At 40.0% G+C, this 17,787-nt stretch overlaps 1 long non-coding RNA gene across 1 annotated transcript in view; it reads right to left on the bottom strand.

The window, feature by feature from the left end:
- The window catches only part of LOC147911625 (uncharacterized), a 50,748-nt gene that overhangs the window by 13,591 nt on the left and 19,370 nt on the right, over positions 1 to 17,787 (bottom strand). Inside the window, exons 2-5 of the long non-coding RNA XR_015550814.1 lie at positions 2,582 to 2,680; positions 1,584 to 1,663; positions 1,137 to 1,260; positions 683 to 772 (exon numbers count right to left, since the gene is read on the bottom strand). This is a non-coding gene — a long non-coding RNA (uncharacterized LOC147911625). The remainder of the gene's footprint in view (positions 1 to 682; positions 773 to 1,136; positions 1,261 to 1,583; positions 1,664 to 2,581; positions 2,681 to 17,787) is intronic.

Below are 17,787 nucleotides of genomic sequence, written 5' to 3'. Positions count from 1 at the left end.
ATGGTGACCCCGGCAGTTCTTAGGAATTTCTTCTGGTCATTTATCCTAGAGGAAGAGCTGACAAGATGAGGATTGGAGCTTTTCTGGTGCAATTGTTCACTCGTTCTCAAAAGAATGCCGGTATTTAGACCAAGTTCTAAGGGATGAACTCAAAGAATTATCATTTACTAGGCTCATTTCTCACCGATGTGTATGCTTTCTGTTGCTCCAATTCTGAATTAGGTGAGCAACTCCAAAAGGCCTAGGCTTCAATATATTTGGGAGGAAAAAAGTTTGTAAAAGATAATGACATCTGGTAAAATCTCTTAAGACAAAACAGTCAGACTTATCAATCAACTCCATTTACTGAGCAGTCATTAAATTGGTTTGCATAGAAATCAGTTGTCATGGGCTATTTACAAACTTAATCAATCACCTGTATCTTGTCTTAATTCTTGACATTGTGGTGATATATACCCACATGGGAGTTTTCTGATTCAATTTCAACCAGTGGTGATGGCCCCATCAGTTTTGGTCTAGATCACCATGGCCTCATTTACAACATGTCACAATGAGTTTGCCCTTAATCTTTCCTGTCCTTGTGTTACTAGAATGCCCGTTATTCTGCATCTGACTTAATGCCCAGCCCTAGCCCTTTCTACTAGGGGTAACTGGAGATGAGAATACTAAATGGTGTCCATACCTGCAGCCATTGCCCCATATGAAATGCAATCCTCCAGTGTTAAAGAAATCTTCATGGCTTCCGCTGTTTTGAGTCATTTGATGGAAGAATCTATATTAATAAAAGTGTTCTGGTTTTTGTTTGAAAGCTTTACAGTGATTAACACAATTTCTACAATAAATACAAGTTTTATAATAATAATAATATTCTGCATTGGGCCCCCTCAATGATGAAAACAATACAACAGAAAAATGGATAGTCCAGTCTTTTCAACCAGATTGAAAATCGATTTGAAGAAATTCATATTCACCTAACTAACTATGATATGTTGAAATTAGTTATGAGGACTGTCAATTTGGATTTATTGATTAGTCCCGGTGATAGAAACCAATGCTAGCTAACTTAAGGGGAAAAAAAAGGAAAAGAATTTAAGCATTGAGCTAACTAGAACCTCAGAGAGAATTCAGGCCAGCACCTGGCAAGGACAAAGGCATCTGCAGGATGCAGGCAGCAGGGATTGGTTGACTGCTTCATTTGGGTCCAGCTCTTGGGATGAATCCACTGTAGACCTTCTTCTGCTCTGTTTCGTATTCAAAGTCCTTGAAGAGAGAATCCAATTGCCCTAATTAGGTTACATGCTCACCGCTCTATGATGCCATGAAAGTTAAAGAGATTGCCTTAACCCCTCCATGCAAAAGAAGTCAGGATACCATTGTTGAGAATAGGATGGCTGAATGGATGATATGGGATCAAAACAAAAACTCCCGTAAAATTCCTCGCCTCTCTACTGTGCAGAAAGACCCTTGTCTTTATATATACATTTGCAAAATTATCCTCCGCCTAACATGTTGCAGCAATTGCACTTACAATAAAAATATGCGTAAACTCCTCCCTCAAAGGAGACAGCCTACAGCCCCGTCACCTGGCAGTGAGTCCTGGATATCTTGGGGATGTCCCTTTCCTCTCTGGCTTTACCTGGATCCCATGTTGATAGTCCACAACCTAGGGAGTAAGTGATAAGTTTCACCATCACAGCCAACACACCCTACCAGTTTAGGGGGAAAGACAAGGAAATAAGGCTTTTAATTAAAAAACGTAACCATATAAGACAGAGCAAGACAGGAAATATGGGCGGAGCCTACAGGTACCATACGGTATTTTTCACCTGCATCCTTCACTACCCACTCAAGTCCCTCTTTACTGTAGGTAGCACTTCTATTCACGAGGGCTCTTTACTTGGTGGAATGAGTATAGCAATCTCAACCCTGAAAGTGTTGCCCAGGTAGGGCTAGGTTGTCTTCATTCGCCCTGACCATCATATGTGGTGTGAAAAGGGGGCAGCCCCAGGGGCCCATCTGGGCTTACCCCTGTCCCCTTGGAGGAGAATCACGTTTTCCTTGATTGGAAAACTGACTTGAGGGTCCAAGTCAGTGACCCCTGACAACATCCCAAGAACCTAAAGCAGGGACCTGGAAAGCCCCCAACAGGCAAACGCAAGCTTTGGCTTCACAATCCTGCTACTAACAGTGTGTCCACTGGAGGAGGCATTCCCTCATTGGGTAGTTCAACATCTGAATCAGATAAGCTCAGAGTCAACGAGAGGAAAACATTTTCTGAATAGGTCATTAGAGATCGTCATGAAGACAGAGAAAGAGAGTCTGATAAATAAAAGCATACACTACTTTGATGAATATTAAGCTATTAAGGCAGGGAGACGATGTGTTTAGAAATGTCTTGAGCATTTTCAAAATGTTATGGGTTCTTGCCTACAATTTTGCAATTCCTTTTTACCTTAATTTTAATGTATACTTCATTTCATTTTACTTTTTTAATCCATGTGTTGTGTGTACTACATGGTAGAAACTCTACTTTTCTCTGCACAAAAACTCTGCCAATTCTTTCTCCAAGGCCCTTTCTCACCTTTGTAAGGAAGATTCTCTTATTATGGTGGTACTGCTTTTCACATGGCACTTTAAAGCAGAGTTGTTGCTCTGTATTGGGAATTTCCTAGAGAGTCACCTGTGGAAGGAAAAATGATGTATTTTTAGATGGTAAGTACATTTATAGGATGAAAGAAATAATTATTGATAATAAATATAACAAAGGAATGTGAATACAAAAAACAAGAATTATCTAAGTTTGACTGTTCTGATTATTTTTGCTTATGCCTACAACTAAGGAAAGAAGAATGAGGACTTTAATGAAAAATTTATAATAAAGGAAACCACAAGCCTATGGATTTATATGTGATTATTGCAAAAGGTAATATAGGAAGAATGTAATAGGACAAAATCAATTACATATTTATGACTACAGAGATGTGCTGAGCAGGAAAAGGGAAATACTTGTGCTTTGCAAGGCTCATAAACCAGCAAACATCACTGATTCATGGGTGCAGGAATTGAGTTAGCGGGTGGAACCACCAAAAATGCTCTCTTAGAATACCTAGTATTCTTCATTTTTGATTTATCACAACAACATTCTTTATTTTATAGCAATGTTTACAGTTTACTGATTTACTAGTAAACAGGTTCATCCATTTAGGACAGCATTCTGCTTATAAATAAACCATAAAAGTCATAAAATTAAAAAAAGAGGAATAGCTAGGGAAATTTGGGCACAAAATTGAGGTAATAAATTAAGGCAAATTTTTCTTTTTTGATGTGTTTTTATGACCCAGAGTGTGCTTTATTGCAGAGAACTAATGTGACCATTTGTTGTAAATGAAATAATTCTGCAGTTGATATTTTCCCACCACATACAAGATGCAGCTGAGCACTGACATCATTAACAGCATTCTGTGCCTAGAGGTGATAAGTCCTTGTTTGAAATTTGTGTTTAGTGTTTGATTTACAATCTCTTGGACGTTACATCATAGTATATTCATTTGCATCATAAAATGCCTTCATATTTAATGTCCAGCTTTCCTTATAACCTCCTAGCCAACAAGAACTCTACCAATTTAACTTTCTTGTTGAGATAACTAACAGAAAAGTATGTTCTTAGAGAGGGAGAAAGAATTCTTTGAGAAAATTTCTGATTCATCCCCCAATTCCTTCCCCCAAGTAATGTGTATGATCCTACTCATAGTTGATGTTCTGGGTATATCTAGAAATATTATTCTTTTATGTCCTTATTGGAAGACCTTCACTTACCAATGTGTCCTTTCTACAAATAGATATTTCTAGATTACTATAATTCAGGATTTTTCAGCCTTGGCACTATTAATGTTTGGGGCTGGATCATTGTTTGTTGTATGGAAAAGTCCTGTGCATTGTAGGATGTCGAGCAGCATCCCTGGCCTCTACCCACTAGATGTGGTCACATCCTTGCCACCCAGTGATGGCAACCAAAAATGTCTCCAGACATTGCCAGTTGTCCCCTGGGTGAAGTGCCCTCAGTTGACAACCACTGCCATAATTGAACTTAAACACAAATCTAGAAACTCTATTGCTATAGCTTTGCAGAGAGACAGAGAAAGAATGGGAGAGAGAAGTTGTCCTTGCCTACGGTTCTGTTCATCTCCAACATCTAATGCACTTACTGCTGCATTTTATTGCTATTCTTGTTATTAATAGCTCTCATTTTGGCACTGCTACTACGTGCTAAGAATTTTACATGCATTTTTATAGCCCTCATATTTCCACAAGTGGGTCATTTTTCACTTTTTTACAACTGAGGAAATGAAAATTCAGAGAGTCTAGGCCAGTGTTTCTCAAAATTTAATGTGCACACACATCATCTGGGGATCTAGTTAAAATTCAGATTTTAGTTCAGCAGGTCTGGGATGGAGCCTGAGAGTCTGCCTTTCTAACAAGCTCCCAGGTGATGATGCTGTTGGTCCATGGCACCACACTCTGAGGAGCAGGAGACAAGGAAACTTACTCAAACTCCTGTACCTAGAAACTGATAGAGTCAGAATTGGAACCCGAGGCTGTTTCTTGCAAAGGCTGCATCATTCCACCTCGTGATGTGAACCTGTGTGCCAAGCAGTTAGCTTAAGTCTACTTTGATTGGCCTCGGGATCCAGTATTTCACCTTCCTGCCTATCAATAGTGCTGCAGGTCTGGTAAAAGATAGAACAAGTGTAGTCACTTTTAAATGAATTAACACCAATTGGAAAATAACTCCATCATTCTTTCCCTTCTCATACATTGATCTAATAAGCACTAATTGCACCACCTTCTAGCTGCCAGACTGGGGACTAGAGCTTGAATTCAAATGTGAAGGGAATACAATCCTCCTCTCTTCAAGTTCATGTTTAATTGGGGGTGTCAATGTGCAAACAGATAATTACGAAAGAGTATCCCGGATTTATCCCTGAAGCCTAAACAGGGAAATCATCGGGGCACAGACTGAAACTGATCTTGTACCACTTCGACTATAATGAACCTCATCCTGGTCATGATCCCTCTCGTTCTGAGGCCATTGCAATATGGGGGCCACCATTTTGAGATTGGTGTGCTGTTCTTTGAACAAGTCTGTCTGGTTCTGTCAGACAAGCTGCAGACGATAATATAAGTTCATTCTTGAATAAGATATGTGACAAACAATAGAACAAATAGAAAGTTTCATTTAGAAGGATCATAATGAAATCATCTGCTGATAGCTTTTATATTCATTATGGTATGATTTTTCTGACATGTATCTCCTGTGTGCCCCAGCATCCATGGCTTTTATGAGCTATATACTGAAAATTTAGAAAACCCATAGATAACAATTTCAACAATTGAAATGGTGCCAATTAACCATGGTAGCTAAAATTGACAATCTAGAAGTTATTGATATGGTCCACTTGTAAAATGGGGGAGTTGACCCAGATGCCTCCTAATAAGACTTCAGGGTTAAGGGATTCATCACAACTACTGTTATGGACTCTATCTGATCCTAAATTATTTGGGACCTCATTCCACCAAACTTTTCTCTCCTGTACGTTTAACATCATTCTTTCTACTGATACACACCTAGTCCGTGTCATGAATTAGTGCAAATGGCATTGATCATTGGAGGAATGGTGTCAGTAGAATGTGGATGTTGCGTTGGTTCAGAAAAATTTTACTCTAGAGATTAATGTTTCATACCACCAAGTCACAGCAATGGAATACAAAGATACAGTCATGTGCTGCTTAATGACATGGATAAGTTCTGAGAAATGCGTCATTAGGTAATTTCGTCACTGTGTGAACATCATAGAGGGTACCTGCACAAACCTAGATAGTATAGCCTACCACACACCTAGACTATAAGGTGCTAATCTTATGGGGCCACTCTCGTATATGCAGTCTGTGGTTGACTGAAACATCATGGTGTGGCATATGACTGTACACTAACACAACTGGAAGCGTCAACTATATGGGAAAAAAGATAACTGTACACAATTTCGATTCACCTCATATTCTCTTTCTGGCCCATGGGGGCAGCCATTCTCTCCATCTTGGATGTGCTTATCGTCTGGTTCTCCCTGACTTTTGTGCGTTTTTGCCACTGTCTTCCAAAACCTTCTGTACACCCCCTCCCATCAAGCTATCGTTATTTATTTCAAGGTAATATTCTACACTCATCCTGGCAGCCTTTTAAAATTAGCACTTTAAATGTCTTTTTCATTTGCTAGTGGTTTTGATATAATTGTATTTATTTTTATTACTCAGGTTACAAAGTTCAAAAGGTTTTGAGAAAAATGCTCCTGACATATTTTCCCATGAGCCTTGCTATTTTTAGACAACGATTTTGCTGATTACTAGATTTATTTTTCAGGCATGTATATATTGCATAATAGCAAAAAAACCCCAAAACCAAAACAAAATCCTGTATTTGCCCTCAGAGTATCCACATGCTCAAATATCTCTTATCTTCCTATGATAAAAATAACAAAATCTTCACTTGAACCTCTTTCTCACTGAAACTTCAGATCTCTTGCTCTCCTTCACTTCAAAGCCAAATTTCATGAATATGAATCTATAATTGCCATCTGCTCCTCACAAATCCCCATGCACTCCTCGTCCATCTTCAGTCTGGCTTTCTTCATATCCACTGCACTAAAACAGCTTTTACATTGGTTACCCACAAGATTTTTCATAACTTAATTTAACAAACAAAAAATTGGACACAGTCCACATGCCCCTTAACGGGGGGACGGATACACAGACTGTGGTACATTCACACCACTCAGCAACAAAGAGGAATGAATACTGATATACGCAACAGCGGGGACCAATCTCAGTGCATGATGCCGAGTGACGCAAGCCCAATTCACAGAATAAATGCATACTGTATAATTCCATTTATGTGACATTCTTGCAAAGAGGCAAAGCTATACGGACAGTGAACAGATCGAGGGTGGCCAGGGGCTGGGTTGGGGATGCTTAAAGGTGTTATTTGCGAGGGGGGGTGGGGGAGGTGGAATTGTAATGCAATTTTTCCATATCTTGATTGAGCAGTGTTGCACAACTGTATATATTTGTCAGTTTCACAAAACTGAACACCTAAAAGTGTTAATTTTATTGTATGCAAATTATACCATAATAAAATAAATGAAAAAAAAAAGACATATTTTGGTCCTCGGTGTATTTGATGCAATTGCTGCACATGACACTGCTGGGGTTTTCTTTCTCTGCTCGTTTGTGTAGCCCTCCTCATGTTCTCCTTTCCCCTAGATGTCTCCATTTTAGTCTCTCATGGACCTCTCTTCCATACACCTCCTTCCATCAAGCTCTCCAGATCCTCCGAAATGATGCAGTTTCAAGGCATTCTGTTCTGACCCTCTTCCTGTCTCACCCTTATGGTCACCAGTCTCTTCAAGCTGTCAGTTAATGAATCGCCAATTTCTCCAGACACAGCCCCTGTACTTGAGACTCATCTATGAAGTTCTCTTTGGACATCTCATTAATACCTATCATGTGCGCTCTACACTTCACTCCCGTGCTGGTTCCTCTAGCTTGATAGAAAGCATCACAATTTCACCCCGAATGGGGAGAAACATGAACTTCATCACTGACCCCTCTCTTCCTCCTCTCCAAAGCCCACAACTTGATAAATGAACAGCCGGGATTGATTCTACTCTTCTGATTAGCCCTTGAAGCTGTCCCTCCTCTCCACGTGCATTGCCACCACCTTGGATCAGACCTCTGCCCTGGATCAGACCCCCATCTTTCTCTCCTGGATGACTCTGCTAATTTCCAGCTCTTCTCCCTGCCTCTGATCTTGTTCCTTTCCAATCAGCCGCTTATTATTTGAATAAAATGAACTGAGTCCCTCCTGCGTGTCAGTACTCAATACTTGATTTCAAGGAACTCCCAACCCAGTCAGAAGAGGCTAAACTCCTAACATGCACTTAAACCAGAAGATGCTCATGAGAACATCTCTTAAAACACGTTGAGTTAAAACAGAATCATTTATTGTCTATCAAGTGCTGGAGACTGGGTATACAAAAATGAATAATACTCTATGCTGCCCTCAAGGAAACAGATAAGTAAATAAATTCAATAAAAGGACTCCTCACACCCAGCGCTCAAAGGCACGCTCTGCACTTTTGAAATAAACGGGTTGGTAAACAGAGAACGTGTCTTATGGAAGTGGTGTGCTTGTGTTTATCTTTGATTTTCCCTCAAGTAAAGCTGTAATTTTGCTTTCTTTTTAAAGTTGAAAATCAATGCTGAATTTAAGTCACTCCTCTCTGTTGACTCAAAAAAAATCACTGTTTATAGTGAGGAATAAAGGCGAATCAAATGTTCAAGCAGTAGATCCAGTCAACACTGTCCCAAATGTATTTATTTTATTTTTTCAGCCTCACTGAGGTATAATTAACAAATAAAATTGCAGGATATTTAAAGTGTACAGGGTGATGATCTGGTACATGGATACATTGTGAAAGGATTCCCCCACATCCATCACCAAACATATTTACCTTTTTTTTTGGTGAGAACATTTAAGTTCTACTCTGTTAGCAAACTTTAATTATCCAATACAGTGTTATCAACTATAGTCACCATGTGATACATTAGGTCCTCAGGCCTTATACGTCTCATAACTGAAAGTTTGTACCCTTTTACCTACCTCTCCCGGTTCCCCCCACCGAGCCCCTGCCAACTGCCATCCTACCCTCTGTTTCTACGAGTTTAACTTTTTTTCCTAGATTCCACATATAAGTGATACCATGTAATATCTATCTTTCTTTGTCTGGCTTATTTCACTTAGAATAATGCCCTCAGAGTTCATCCATGTTGTTGTAAACGGCAGGATTTCCTTCGCTTTTAAGGCTGAATAATATTCCATTGTGTATATAGACCACCTATTCTTGATCCATGCATCTGTTGACAGACATTTAGGCTGTTCCCATACTTTGGCTATTGTGAATAATGCTGCAGTGAACATGAGGGGTGCAGCTATCTCTTTGAGGTAATGCTTTCATTTCCTTTGGATATATACCCAGAAGTGGGGTTGTTGGACCATGTGGTAGTTCCATTCCAAAGTTATGACAGGTTAAGAAAATGGAAGGAAGAGGGATTAAGAGGGAGATTGTTAAAGAAAAGAAAATTATTCATGACATTTGATGAAATGGAAATGCAGACTTTATTCAGGACTGTTGGGATAGGTATAGGGACTACTGCAAAGGGCTTTTGGAGTAGGGGAGAGAGATTGGGCTCCTCTCCAAATACAACAAGAAAAGCCAAGGAGCAGAGTGTGTGGGGGTGGCAGGGGTCGGGGACAGAGGTGGATGGAAAATGACTGAGAGGGAAGGGTAATTGTTTGCTAAACTAACCCAACAGGCAGGCCAGGGTAATCAAATAGCACCTGGGGACTGGTGGGGGATGAGAAGGGCTATCAGATATCGAGGGTGGGGGATTCTGGCTAAGCCAAATCGACAGGAGTTTTGCTAAAACAGGGCTCTTGGAGGACATGCTCAAGTATGGAATCTAGTTGGACTCAGAAGGGTCAGGGAGAGAAATGTTTTCAAGATTTCCTATGTTTGCAAGACAAATGTCAGAAAGGTGAATTATATGATAAGAATACACTTCTGTAGTGCTTACTACACCCCAAGTGATGTTTGATGCACTGCATATATAATCCTGAAATTCTCACTACAGCCATAAAGTAGGTACTGGTATTATCCCCATTTTACAGCAAAAAACTCCTAAATAACCTAGAAGTTAAGTCACTTTCTAAGATCATACATTAGTAAGTGCAGAACTAACATTAGTAACCAGGATGTCTGACTCCATAGTTTAGGCTCTTAATCTTTGTAATATCTTAACAAATTGATCAAAATGAAGAAAAAAACGAAAATTTAATTTTTAATGTGAGGAATCTTATAATTGCAAAAAAATAAAGGGGAATAATGGTTTCTTAAGACAACTCTATAGAGGAAAAGGGAATTAAGAAGAAAAACAATTCTGTAAAACGTAATCTTAGGGCCAGCCAGGTGGCTTAGCGATTAAGTGCGCACGCTCCGCTACTGGCGGCCCAGGGTTCGGATCCCGGGCGCACACCTACACACCTCTTCTCCTGCCATGCTGAGGCCATGTCCCACATACAGCAACTAGAAGGATGTGCAACTATGACATGCAACTATCTACTGGGGGGCTTTGGGGAAGAAAAAAAAAAAGGAGGAGGATTGGCAATGGATGTTAGCTCAGAGCCCGTCTTCCTCAGCAAAAAGAGGAGGATTAGCATGGATGTTAGCTCAGGGCTGATCTCCCTCACAAAAAAAAAGAAAAAAAGCAATCTTAAAAATGACACTAACATTGAGAAAAAGATGTCTCTATGGAGCCTACTGAGTCACACACACAAGACAAGGATGGCCACATGAATGCCCCATCTTTTGCCCATCAATCACCCCCCTTTGAGTTAGAATGGAGTGCATTCATGCAACACTTCCAAACTTGGAAATCATATTTCAAGGAAACTCACTCCATTTTTAAACTAAGCACACATAAAATACAGCTAGTTCTATTTCCAAAAGTATTTCACTTTGACAGACCTGGCAAAGTATGTGCTATATCAGGTTGTTTGTCAAGAACTCACAAACTGTATCCTAATAATCTTTTTTTTTTTCTTTTTACTAGACAAAATATGTGGTGCCATATATTTGAGAATGTTAAATAAGTACCATCTGGGTTTTTTTTTTTTCCCCTCATGAGAGAGGAAAAAAAAGGAATGCTGTTTCTCACCCAAAGTACTTTTTCATTATCTTTAGACATTTAACAAACATATGTCAGAATACAGAGGCAAGAAGATAATTCTGTTCCTTCAGCTTCCAGTGAATCTAATATCAAGTATGGAATGATCTTAAGTAGCTGAATCCAAAGTCTTTAGATGAAAACACGTGGAGCAAAATCTCTCCAACACCTTGTGGATGGACATTTCTTCAAAACATTAAGAACGTTTCTCTTAAAACTGTCTATTTAAAATATTTATCAAGTCAGAAATAATATGAAAGTAATATGAATGTGAATGTGGTCATTTTACAGTAGTTAATTTTATAATAATTAATACTTCAAAAAAGAGAATAAGTACAGTGATAAACCATTTGTATATGTTTTATTTCACTTTCTGTTACAATATCTGTATCACTGTAGCAACAGAACAGCATAATCTAGAGAGTCATGCTTTGCTAGTAAAAGATCTTTCCCAGAAAAAAAAAAAAAAATCCATGTGTATGTAAAGACTCTAATAGAAGTATGAATCAGTAATACCCTACTTGGCCTTTTTTTTTTCTGTATTTTTAAATGCTTATCTAGAGCTTGGTCATCAAGAGAACCATGCTAATAAACACAGCATGCTCACTCAAAAGCATGATTACACTTCATCAAGATTCCTTATACCTCTTGCCACAAAAAGAATAAAAAAATCTCCCTTGAATGGAGAGTGGCCACCCCCCAGCGTGTGACGAGACTTGGAATAGGAACACATGGAGCCCTGGAAAAGTCCGTGACTTCACACGAACACTGCATGGTGTGCCGATAATCAGTCTCCTACATCTCGCTGAGAACAAGAGGTGACAACGTGCCAGTGCTTAGGTGATATACTCTTTCTTGGTTTCAGTCAGCAGAGTGGACGGTGGCACCAAATCCCCTATTTAAGGAAGGACTGCTTTGTTACAAAGAGGTCCACCTGGAAGGCTACCTACAAGGGAAGCCTTCTTTTCATTTGTGAAGTGTCTTCCTAAGACAGAAGATGGTAGATGACAGATCTTCCCCGTAGGGATTACTCAGTGGGTTTCATTTTCAATGTTTCACTATTATCACTGATCAGGGTCAGGGTGAGAATGACTCTACAGAGACATGATCTAGGAAATGAAACAAACAATGGAACTTCTGAGCCCCCTTAAACATTGTCCAGATAAAACTTAAAACCTAAGATCAACCAAATCAAAACATCTTGGATGAATTGTTGAGGTTTTCTCCTCCAAGTGATATGGTCTCAGAGAAAGAAATGTTTTGACCAAATGAATGAGTTAGTACTTGGAAGCTACTGTGGGAGACCAAAAATTGGCCACCCTGAAATATGTCTCTTTACCTTGATTATTTTCTCTGACAGACATTTGACCTCCTCCACTAACAGCCTAAAGGAATTTAACTCTGGGTATGGACAGACTGGCAGGGTCCTTGCTAAGCCCATTCATATCAAAGTTCTGCTTACCAAACATTTACATTTGTAAAGGTATCTCCCTCTGTTTAGTGGGAAGAGGGGGGGATGGCCTTATTTGTAGAAACTCTTATCAGTACAGAAGGAGAGGACTTAAATCTACATACTCTTGATTACTGTGATTTCTGTCTCTCCAGCCACATTATCTATAGGTGGGCCAGTAAAGAATTATCTGACGAACATTTACATTTCCCTCTCCATGTGAATTGTCTTCTTCCCCTCTGAAATCCCAAACCACTACCGCCCCCCAACATCCTTCTTTGTCTACCTGAATATGCTATTTAAGGTGAAAACCTTCGCCATTTGTCGAGAAACTCAGTTTCCCTGGTTTATCCCACGTACACATGTTATTAAATTTGGTATTATTTTCTCCTGCTAACCTGTCTTTTAATTATTGGGCCAGCCATAAGAACCTTAAGGGAAAGGGCGGAGGAGGATTCTCCCTCTTCCCCAACACTACCAAGGACTTCAGGAGAGAAAGAACTTACCAGTCCATCTAAGACATTTCCCATGGAGCTCTTTAGAGTCCAAAAGAAGCCACAACAAGACTTTGTATGGTGCAGAATACGAGCTACAAGTAAGAAAATGACCCGGGGAAATTTTTATGGAGAAGATCACTTCTACATACTTTTGGGAATTTACAATTTGATGGAAAGCTGGCTGTCTTCTCATGTACCTGAGTTCACCCCTAGCCTATGCAGTGACTTTGTGCCAATTAGAGAAAGCATCTCCTCTGGTCCAAAGACTCCTTGGTGGAAAGAAAATGTTGACCCTTTCACCTGGGGTGCAGATCCGATCCCAGGTATGCAGCAGAGGCTAGAGTAGGATGTGTGATTATCCCCATGGATTAGGCTCCTTTGCTCAGTGGATGAACTTCAGTGTCATGCTGCGTTTGTCTTCCGGTTTGTGGAAATGGGACCATTTAACTGTCATCTGTTTCAGTGTGTGGTAGTTTTGTATTGTCTTAACGTAGCTTAGCTGGTTCTCTGCTCTCCAGAATGTGTTTCCATGTATGACTCTGGGTTAAGGTTGGACACACAGAAAGTTCTGTGAGTCTGGGAAGGAATGAGGAAGCAGCAGCCATTACAGAAGGTTGGTATGAGGTCAAGAACGGACACACTCATTCAAGTTGTCACTGATATCCTTGATCCCCTTGTTGGTGTAGGGTGGCAGCTTGGACCACATCTCCTCAGATCCTCCCAGAACACCTCCTCTAGTGACTCCAGGTCCTGGGCCAGGTGCACATACAGCTCCAGGCAAAGATCACTGCATTGTCCGGTTTAGACGTATTGGAGAGATATGGGTTCCATTTTGTCCTGGAAGGTACCAACTGGTCCCCATGGGCTCCAGCTTATCCAGGAGGGTCTTAGTTGTCCTTGCTTTCCTGTTTTAGGTCCATCTTTCTTCTCACCTATCTTCCCTGCTGAGTTCAGTCTCCCTACTGGATACACGGGTAACAGCCTTGCATGCACATCTTACCAGCTGCTGTTTGTGCTCCCTGGCTAGTGACTTTCCTCTGATTTCTCCAACTGCCCCCTTATTGATTTTTAGCATTCTAGCACCTCTCACAGTTATGTAAGGTCTAATTAAAATCCCTTATTCCTGTAAGTTTTCATCAATTTTTTCTTAAATACCACTTGTAATTTCTCTTTTATTGCTATTACTTGCAGTCAGTTTTAGTCATTTTCTTTCTATTTAGTCCTGAACCATGAGTTAAAAATAGTAAAACATCACTTTCCTCTCTCTTCTCTACTGCTTTCCAATAACAAAACAATAAACGCACTTTCAAATGTATCAGTATTAAGGCACTATTTTAAAACACATTTCCTCTAATCTGAGAATATTCCTTTGACCATAAGGGAGGATGGAATTTCCAACCCATGACTAGCATTATTCTACACTAATATGTTTGAGACAGTAATGTAATCCGTCCTTCCAGGCCCACCTACACCATGCAACTGGATCCAATTACTCTATCCATTGGAAATTCTATGCCCCATCATACTTGAAAAAAAAAAAATCCCTAATTCCATTTTGCTCATGGTGCTTTGCCTTCCCTAACCGAATCCTCACTAGCAAATCAAGTCTGCTGTTTCTAAGCAAAGGGACCTCAAAAACGTGGGTTAGGTGTGTGTACACCTTGATGCAACTTTAAAAGACTTGGACCAGTATATTAACAGCTAATGTGAGAAATCAGCATGGCTGCCAACTAGAAACTTGACTCTAATTCCAATACTCCACTCTTGGTTCTGTTCCGTCAGGCCTGGTGTTCGCAGAGCTCCCTGCCTACTACGTTCTAGGGTTTATCTTCTGACATCTCCACCACTACTCTTAGTACCACTACCACTACCATTCCCAATACCAACAAAAAGAGAAATTAGTAACCATACTGGTAACTATAACAACAACAACAACAAAACATGGAATTTATTCAGCATTTACAATGTGATGGGAACTAGAATGTAAGATAATTAATTCCTCTAATAATGACATGATGTAGGTATTTTTATATCCAGTTAATATGAGACAGAGCTAAATTATGAACTCTATCTGTCTCTGAATTCCTTACTCTATTCATTCCAAAAACTGAAACTCTAGTGAGATGAGTTTCCGAGCCCTGGTGTCATGTCCCTAATCCCCTTTGATCATGTCCCCAAACATTCTAGAAGTCTTTATACCAACATACATGGACCTACATATCTTGGGGCTGAGAGCCTTCTTTGAAACCTTGTCCTATCCATATGCCGTGGCCCCCATCTGTTACTTTGTTCTAGAATTTCCCAAGTCCAATGGCCACCTGTCTAAATGTCCTACTTGCTTGAATTCTTTGCTTCAAAGCTTGGCAGAGCAAAGCCAATGGGAAAGTTCAGAGTGTTGGTAAAAACCAGAAGTGGACAGGGTTGCACATGGTAACCAAATGTAAATTTGAAAATGTAAACCAAAAGAGATCAAAAGCTGTAGAAAAACACAAAGTACTTGTAAAAACAAAGGCATTACTGCAGGACTCCAGGCTGCTACTCTGACTAGCTGTTATTCTCCTGTTTATTTGTGCTACGCTCAACCACACAAGCACCTCGAAAGTGCCAAACAGCTCTGACAGTAATTACAGAACCAACTCAATCCCTCTCTCTGTGCTTGCTCAAAGTTCAGCATGACAAACAGCCTTTCTTCCCAACCAAGCTTCATGACATACATTTCTATTGTCTGTGTTCTAGCTATTTCTGTCTCATTCTGATACCCCCTGAATTGGTAAAATTAGAAATTGTTAGAGTTTGGGTTCAGGAGTGTGTTATCCTGTGAAGGTCCTGATGTGCCTGAAAATGTCTTTTTCCTTATGTTGTTTGAAGAGTACCAGATGATGCCATCTCAAAATATGCCTCTTTGGTGTATGGACTATTGTGAGCCAAAGGCAATTAAGAACCAGCAGACACAAGAAAAGCTCTTTACCTCCCTCTAACTGCCTCAAAATAGAGTATATAAATTTCCCCTTTTGTATAGGAAATTTACATTTATAAAGGAAATTTCCATTTGTAAAAATGTCTCCATACCAGGAAGAGAGCTACTCCTGGAAACATTTGTTATCACCTGAGAGACTCTGACCTGCATAACAAGACAACCCTTATTTACCAGACATTTCCTCCCCTCACGGTCCCAAACTTGCCTCCCCCACCAAAAGCCCAAAACCCCTTTTGCCTTGCTTAGCCTAAGATGGTACATAAGCCTCAATCAGCCTCAATCATCTGGCTGCCTCCTTAAGCCACATTTTTCTTTACGACCTTCAATGAACTGTTTTTTTGTCTTGTTAATCTGTCTTCTATCAGTTTGATTCACAGTCCCAGCCATTGAACTTAGTAGGGTAGAAGGAAAAAGATTTTTCCTTCCCTACACGTTCAAGAGGATGTTTTAAAAAGAGAGGAGAGAAAAGGAGTGTGTATGTATGTGTTCGTGTGCACATTTGTGAGCCTGTGTGCACGTTCAAGTTAGTGCATGTTTGTGTGCATGTACGCATGTGTGTGTGCACGAATGTGTGCATGCACTTCAACGTTGTCCCCAAACTCTTTGCATTACTCAGATGCTCCTTTTCTGTGGTTAGATCCTGTCTGTGATGACAAATGTCTTCATTGGGAAGGAACCACCTGCTCCCTGGGCCTATTTTGGTCGAGCTGGCTGAGCCATCACGTTTGCATTAACTGTGTAGTGCCCACATTCTTTCACATCTCCTCAGTAGGAGAAAGACTACTAGACAAAATCCATCACTAACATGACCAAGAATAAAATTTGTTCTTACACAAAGAGAATAGACTTAGGCAGTATTCAATTATATAAGACTCATCAGCGAGACTGCTTCCATACAGAAATGCATTATTCCTGAGTAATCATGCTTACTGCTCTTTACTTTGAATGTAGAAACCCTGTCTGCTTCCATTTCTGAAAACAACAGGCACATATGTACGCATTACACAATTAGGGAGTGGAAATACAAACCTAAAATAGATCCAGCTCCTTCCAAATGGAAAACAAATAAATATTGTTATACTGAAACAGAAGGGAGACAATGTACAAGTAATTGATACAAGACGTACAACAGTTGTTTAGAGAACAATCCAAATAGAAACATTAGCAAGTTACCAGCAGCGTGTCTTAGCCGGCAACTTTAGAGAAGCATTGTTTAGAGTTTAAAATACCAGCTCTTCATTGTGACCAAATAATTGGTTCAAATCCTCCCCCCACTCTTTTCTCATTTAGATTCATCCTTAGGCTGAGGAGACCAAGTGCTTACCTAATTTACTTCAGGACAACCTCTTGCTCCAAAACAACCCCACCCCACCCCACACCAATGCAATTGCAGCAACACGAAATTCCATGCTTTCCTGATCCTTGCTTTTCAGGTGCCTAGGACAGTGCTCAATACATATTTCCTCAAGCTCACCTAACCTTTGGTAAGAATTGCCTTAAAGTGCTTTTTTCAAACACGACCTTGGAAGAAGCACTGCTTTATCACTAAGATCTCACTACTGATGAGATTATCCAATTATTTTTCTTTCCTTGAAAGAGAAACAAAACAAAACTGAATATCCCTGGGTAGCTGGGTGAGTGTGTATGTGTGTGTTAGACAGAGGCATAGAGAAACAGAGAGAGAAGGAAGGAGGAGGGGGAAGGCAATAATTGAAAGAAAGCTGAATGCAGAAAGAAAAGACAGCACTCACAGCAAACACACAAGCACCTACTACCATTTTTCCTGGTGGTAGAATTGTTGTTCTGGGATATGAGGATGGGGGCAGGAATATTGACTTCTATTCTCTCTCAAGTCAGCTGGTTTGATGCTCCTGGCTTTGCTTGACAGAAGAATGACCCACACCCTAGTCATGACCTAGTAAGCAACATCTTGGGGTACACTGTCCAGTTTCAGCCAACTCCTCCTGTAAAGTGCCCCTTTTGGATTTGAATTCCTGAAATAATGTAATAATAATTATAGCACCATT

Source organism: Ceratotherium simum, chromosome Y (assembly GCF_057802395.1).
Source record: "Ceratotherium simum simum isolate JZ-2026a chromosome Y, ASM5780239v1, whole genome shotgun sequence".
NCBI classification, from domain to species: domain Eukaryota; kingdom Metazoa; phylum Chordata; class Mammalia; order Perissodactyla; family Rhinocerotidae; genus Ceratotherium; species Ceratotherium simum.
This window is presented reverse-complemented; position numbering and strand designations above follow the sequence as displayed.